This window comes from Pimephales promelas, chromosome 25 (genome assembly GCF_988280905.1).
Source record: "Pimephales promelas chromosome 25, fPimPro1.hap1.1, whole genome shotgun sequence".
Classification (NCBI taxonomy): domain Eukaryota; kingdom Metazoa; phylum Chordata; class Actinopteri; order Cypriniformes; family Leuciscidae; genus Pimephales; species Pimephales promelas.
Window position 1 is genome coordinate 17,334,487 of NC_142793.1, and position 6,660 is coordinate 17,341,146.

At 34.5% G+C, this 6,660-nt stretch overlaps 1 protein-coding gene across 1 annotated transcript in view; it reads right to left on the minus strand.

Moving 5' to 3' along the window:
- The window catches only part of ccnd2a (cyclin D2, a), a 142,792-nt gene extending 137,157 nt beyond the window's left edge, over positions 1-5,635 (minus strand). The window contains exon 1 of the mRNA XM_039646912.2: positions 5,379-5,635. The gene's annotated coding sequence lies outside the window, so the exon portion shown is untranslated. The remainder of the gene's footprint in view (positions 1-5,378) is intronic.
- Positions 5,636-6,660: the final 1,025 nt, after the last annotated feature.

Genomic DNA, 6,660 nt, shown 5'->3' on the forward strand with positions numbered 1-6,660 from the left:
GGCGTCAGCGTTTTTCAGTGAGACAGAGAACTCTGAATAATAACAAAACAGCAAGCAAAGAAGTCAAAACGGCACAGAGGCTGTTCCAACTTTACGTCATCTTACCTGGGTGTTCCTGGGCGGTTATTTTACTTTTTATTTTAAAAAAGAAAAAAAGTGATCAGCTAGACTGATATTCAAAACTGTTAGTACGCGCCTCTTGTTTGCAGGCGACGCAATGCGACAAAACAGTCGGCTTTCATCAGTGCAGCTAGCTAGTGTCCCTTGGCAAATTTAAATATTGAGATAAGCGGAGTGGAATAAAGAAAGTGTTTAGCAAGATTGATATTCAAAAAGGGTAAGCATGCACTGCACTGAATGACGAATATTTAAATATCTGCAGAAATAGACGGTTGTCTCATTTACACGCAGGCAGGCGCAGAACACGAATTCTAGCTGACAGTCGGCAGTTCTCTCGGTGTGTTCTTTTTTTACAGTCTATGGTTCAAGTGCATCTTTTCCCCCAACACGAGGCTTTCATCAGTGCTAACTTAGCTCTTTGGCGTTGGTTTGGTGTGTCCCGGGCTTTAGGCGTCGGTTTGGTGTGTCCCTACCCTTTGAAACCACACACATTCCCTGAGGAAAACAGGCTTTGATAAAAGATGATGAGGACCATAACGGGTGTGGTTAAAACATGTGATGTAGAAAAAAAAACAGCATGGTCTTTTTAAAACTGTTAAAACCAAAGGAGGCTTGATAGTTAAGCACACCACAATAATCCATGGGGAGTAAGAAAGACGGAGTGATCTCCCAAAGAAATCAATTAGGCCTACAATATGAGTCCTGTCGACAGGCACTCCTGTATGATCACCGCGACTCTGGTTCATTTATTTGTTCTAATTAAGAGTCTACATTTGGCCGGGCCTGATTAAGCTGTTGATCCCGAGATAATTAAGCGTAGGCCAGTGGTTAAACAGGAAGCTGAGAAGGTCTACAGCGGAGTTTCAGTTTTCCTGCTGACCACCCGTTTTTACATACAGTCCTTTCACTGTACCCACATTTACATCCATAGCTCCTCATTTTCAGACACAAACCTCTCTCTATCTCGCACATGCCTTTCTCGGCTGCATCAGTCCCACACTTCGGCCAGATTTTGCGTGCGAGACGCAGGGTCTGATTTCAAACGTCGAGTCACGCTAGCTCTTTCCCAATGTGCGTGCGTACAGTATATCAATGAACTTTGGATGCTATGTGTCAATAATGACTCTTTATTCATTATTTTCAGTCGTGGACCACAAACGGCTCAGGTTACTCAGTAGGTAGCCTAATATCCTGGCTGCTTCGTGGCATATAAAAAGCTAGAATCCACTAGCGGTGAATATGACAGTGCCTTATACATTCTGCCAACGGAAGAGGATATCAAGTAAAGTTCACAATATTAGGGGAAATCCTTTTTTGAGAAGCATGAACCATCAGTAGTTATAAGTAGGTAACCATCATCCACAAGTAGGTGTTTGCTGCCACCTACTGGAACACCTACTGATAGGCCACTCAAGTTTATTATCCTCATATATCAACCACTGATCTATATAGAATGACGTCATTAGATAGATGAGTGATTTCAATACAGATTTAAAACGTGACTGTCATTGTTACAACGAAAATAAAAGTAAAATATAAATAATGTGGGTATAAATCTATTATTTAAAAGATTTATACCCATGTATTGTTTTACAGTGTTGTTATCGGTGATTAAATTAAATTAATTAATACATTCATAATTCATAGAGATCGATAAATGTTGACCGGCAATTAACTGAAATAAATACTTTAAATTTGACTTGCTAAAATTACTAAACCAAAAACGGAAATAAAAATAAGCTAAAAATAAATAGAAACAATAATACAAATGAAACAAAAACGAAAGCATAATAAAATCCTTAAAACTTAAACAAATGAAAACTGAAAATAAAAATAAAGGTAAATATTGAATACATTCAGTAGTAAAATAATACTGTTGATGTATCCATTATTTATATTATTCATATACAATATATATACTACAATATAAATATTATTCTTATTCAAATATAAATAATATAAATCATATTAGCAATACATTTTAACTATTTTATAATATTTAAACATTTAGAAAAATAAGAACAAGAAAATTGAGCACAGCTGGTTCCAGAAGGTTCCAGTGAGCCACATTACATGTTTAGGACCAATATGGCATTTACAAAAACGCTTTTTTTATGTTCAACGTATATTTCTTTTTTACAGTACCTTAATGTTACCAAACTGTCGCTGACCTTAATCTTCCATCCACTAGATGGCAGCATTTTCAAAGAAATGTATCATGTTTCCTTATTCCTTTGTGTTAAGTAAAGTTGTCATGTTCTTTGTTGAGATTTAACACGCTGTTTTGTGCAAGGTAAACATGATTTCATAATTGTCTGTCATTTTTTACAGCATAAACTGAGTCAAACCAGTTTGAGGGTCTTTACAAAAGGGATAAGGTAAAAAAATAATCCCATGTAATTTAAGCTATGGTTTTCCTGTATATAATGTAAACAATGTACCATAATGAATGTCATACAGAAGTTAGAGAGTTTATTGCCAAACCACTTCCCAAGAGAAATTACTAAATTATTATATTTTTCCTACTAATATAAAAGTAATTCATGGTTCATTATCTGACCATCTTAACTCACTATTGTCACTTTTGGCCTGCAAATGCACTTTTGGCATGCTGTAAAAAATACACTATTGTTTGTGTAAACTGCTTTCTTTTTGTGAAAAGCTCTGTAAAAATAAACTGTAACTGGTGTATCTTACATAGGCTAGTATTTATTTTCACCTATAATATGTTCCCTTAAAAAGAAGCCATTCTCAACTATAGTAATTGTGTAACAACAATAACAATTACAATAGGAAAGAAAATAGTATTGAAATAGCTAGTATAGATATAGACCGTATAGATGGCCTATATGACAATAACATTCTTGTTTATGTCTCACAAATTCCGCTTTCTTTGTTTCCATTCGCATCGATGCCAGGAAAGCATGACGTTGAGGTGACCCAGATGAGCCTTTCACTGTCATGCTATCAGTCCCACAAACAGCTGCTCAGAAGACAACTACCGTCATTTCCGCTTCAGAAGCACAACAAACAGAACAAAGCACGCACTTTGTGTGAGTGAAATCACAGTGACTTGAAGTGATATTGTCAATATTTCGCAAAGCAACTAAATTAGATTTAGGCACAAATCTAGTCATATATATAATAATATATCAGATGTGTTTTAATAATTAATTTTTTAGTCATTCTACATTCTTCCTGACTGAAACACTGATCTTGAAAGTCAACAATGTCATTTCTCGGAAGCCAAGTCTCTTTAAAACCACAGCAGGTGACAGAATGCGGAGGAGACAAATCAACCATAACAGCCGCACGAAGAGATCCGCCATTTTGATTTTAAACTAAGAAGAGTGCTTTAAACACTTTTAATGCAAAGGATTATTGAGATATGCAAGATTTCCAATCAATCATTCAATCAATCAGTCCTGACAAATACACTGCTGAATGTTCAACCTGCTCTCTGAATGACAAAGATCTGAGTGCCTCTGTTTCAGGAGTCAGAGAAGACACTGTGTTCCCGATCGAGCCAACCCCCCAATCCTCCACACCCCTTCTTCTCCCCCTCCTGCTCTTCCTCTTCCTCAGGAGAGAGCACTCTGGATGAACGCTGCGCGTACAGTGCCGAGGCTCTGAGATGAAGGCTGTTACCACATCCTGTGTTCATGTTAAATGTCTTATACGAGCACCTGCCTTGCCTTGCCCTGCCCATAGCCTTCTGCCATTACTCAAAAACTGAAACTGATGAGGCATTTTCTGTTTTGTTTTTAGGGTTTTGCATTCTGAAAAGCATCTGCTGGGCAGATTTCTCAAAGGAAACACTGCATGCATCACTAAAAGCAAACAAACACTGTAAAAACACTGTGTTATTGAATGCCATACTTCCATCAACAAGGATTCTGAAACCTAAAATGTTCATATTTCCTACAAATATATATATTTTTAATGGCTTAATTTAATGACAAGTGTGTGGTGTGACCATAATGTGTATATATTTATATCTTTTTTTATTTGTACTTTTCATGGATGTAAACAACTTCAATTTTTATGTCAAAAATATTGTTTCAAAAAAGTCAAACAACTTTAAAAAAAAAAAAACATTTTAACTGTTTTTAGAAAATTGATTTCAAGAGTAACCAAATTTCTTGACCTTAGAAAAATATCATAGAAAATTAATTTTTATAAAAAGTCGAAATGTATAAAAGAATATACTTTAAAATACTACCAAAAAAATATGGTTCTTGTATTATATGCATTATACCACACTGACTTTACAAAGTTTTGCAGATATAAATATTTAAAACAAAATTGCTTTACTGATTTAAAAATATATATACAATTAATTAATGTAATAAATTACCTTGATGATATTAACAAAATGTACATTTTCATAAATTGGTTAATATGTGTTATATTAAAAAAAAGTCAGATGACAACAAAGTGGACTAGAACTAGAAGTGAACTTGAATTTACAAAGTTTTCCTAATATAAATATTTAAGACAAAATTGCTCCACTGTTAACTTATTAATAGAAGAATTAATTTTATTATTATTCATCATCTGTGGAGTTACACCACCTGGACATTTTTGAAGTCCAACCTTTGAAAAAAACTTTTAATTAACACGTCACATATGGATTAAAATGACTGTGTTAATAAGCAGTGCATTCAAAAACATTCTTGTATGAATTACATTTTTAACCAAAGCATTTTGAAGAACTGTACAAAACAAGCGTCACGTCACCGATCCGTATAAAAAATTACAAAGTGCGTCAATTTGCATACAACTAGCTATAAGAATATATTTTCACATTTTTAGTCAGCCTCTCCCAAACGATTGCCTAAATACATACACTTATACGAGTCATGAAAATATGGACAAACACCTTGACCCCTGAACTTCACGATATATAAACAAAACACTGAAAAGTAAGCCGCCCACCGATGTTCCCTATAGGGCTCAATTGCGCAAGAATTTATCACTGAGATAAGGATCTCATTACGCTTCATTCTTTTACGAAAGAAACGCAAGACTAACAATATTCCCAGTTACCCATAAAGCTACTCTTTGTGTCTCAACAAACAGATTTTGCTAAAGAAATACACCAAAAATCACTATTTTTCCACCGACAAACGTCCCGGATGTCTGCCAACATCTTACTTGCGCTCGTTCTTTCAGAGATGAAAAAGTGCTCGTAACAATCGAAGCGATAAAACAGTTAAACTCACACAACCTGTAGAAATCTTAAACATGCCCCTTACCGAATCAAGTGGTTTTTCTGGCAGTCTTCGGCATGCGACATCCTCTCGTAGTAAAGTTTTCACACAACGTGCGACTGTGTTGTTTACAAAGTATTGAGCAGAATCCCGATTGGTCCGGGTCGAGTCAAGGCGACGCCCCGAAGCTTAAAGCCCATCTGACGCGACGCGACAAACCTGTAATCAACGCCGCCTCATTTCACCGCGTCGCAGATTCGTTAATTATAATGGAACGATTCTAGGTTGTCGAGTCGCTTGCAGTGTTTATAGCCTGCCTACGGTATTTAGTTGCGCTTTTACCTCAACTGTAATGATCAGTTTTTGCATAAGGTGGCGCCATTGTCAACCTTCTCCTCGAAGTTTTAGGGCTAGCAAACGGGCAAATTTACCATCCTTTCTTTTTAAATAGTGACATTATGTGTATGACCAGTAGGCACCTCCATAATATTAACTATAAATTATTAATACAACAACAATTTATTGATAATTTATGTATGCTCATTTAAATGTTAAAATATGGGCAAGCATATTGTCATAAAAAAATTCACAATAACAAAAAATAATTAATTAATGTGAAGAGAAACAAAATGTTAAAACAAAAACAAATTGATAAAACTAAATGTGCCTTTTCAAAAAAAAAAAAAGTTGAAATATGTTACTTATTTTTAAAGTCACATGACAACAAATTGACTTTATATATAGGTCTATAAGTTCCAAATATAAATAACATTTAAAACAAAATGGTTAAAACAAAAGCATATGATTGTATCATTATAGGCTACACTGAATCAAGTCTACACTGCAAACAAAAAACAAAACAAAAACAGATTAGCTCAGATTAGATTAGTTCATTGAAATAAAAAAAATGAGTTAATGCAATAAAGGAGATTGGTTTTATGAATAGAAACTCAAATTATTATGTTATCTGCACCACATTACAGTTATAAGTTGATTTGTTTTCTTTAGACACCACATTCAAGTTTGGTTGCTTTTGTATTACTCGCTATCTTTCTTCATTTGTCATGTACACTGTGAAAAAAATGTTCAATAAGTTTTTACAACATGTTTTTATATTGCTTTAACTCAGTTATTTTCAACTTATTTTGTCATACAAGATTCAACATTTTTTTGTAATTTAAGTTGAAATGACTTAAACATCCAAGTTGATACTTAAAATGTTAAGGCTGCAACTTTTAGTGTACAGTTTTTCTGCGTCCCATCATCATGCACGGTGGTATTTAAAGCATATGAGTTACATTTTTAAGAAGCCTTCTCGTCTCTAAAT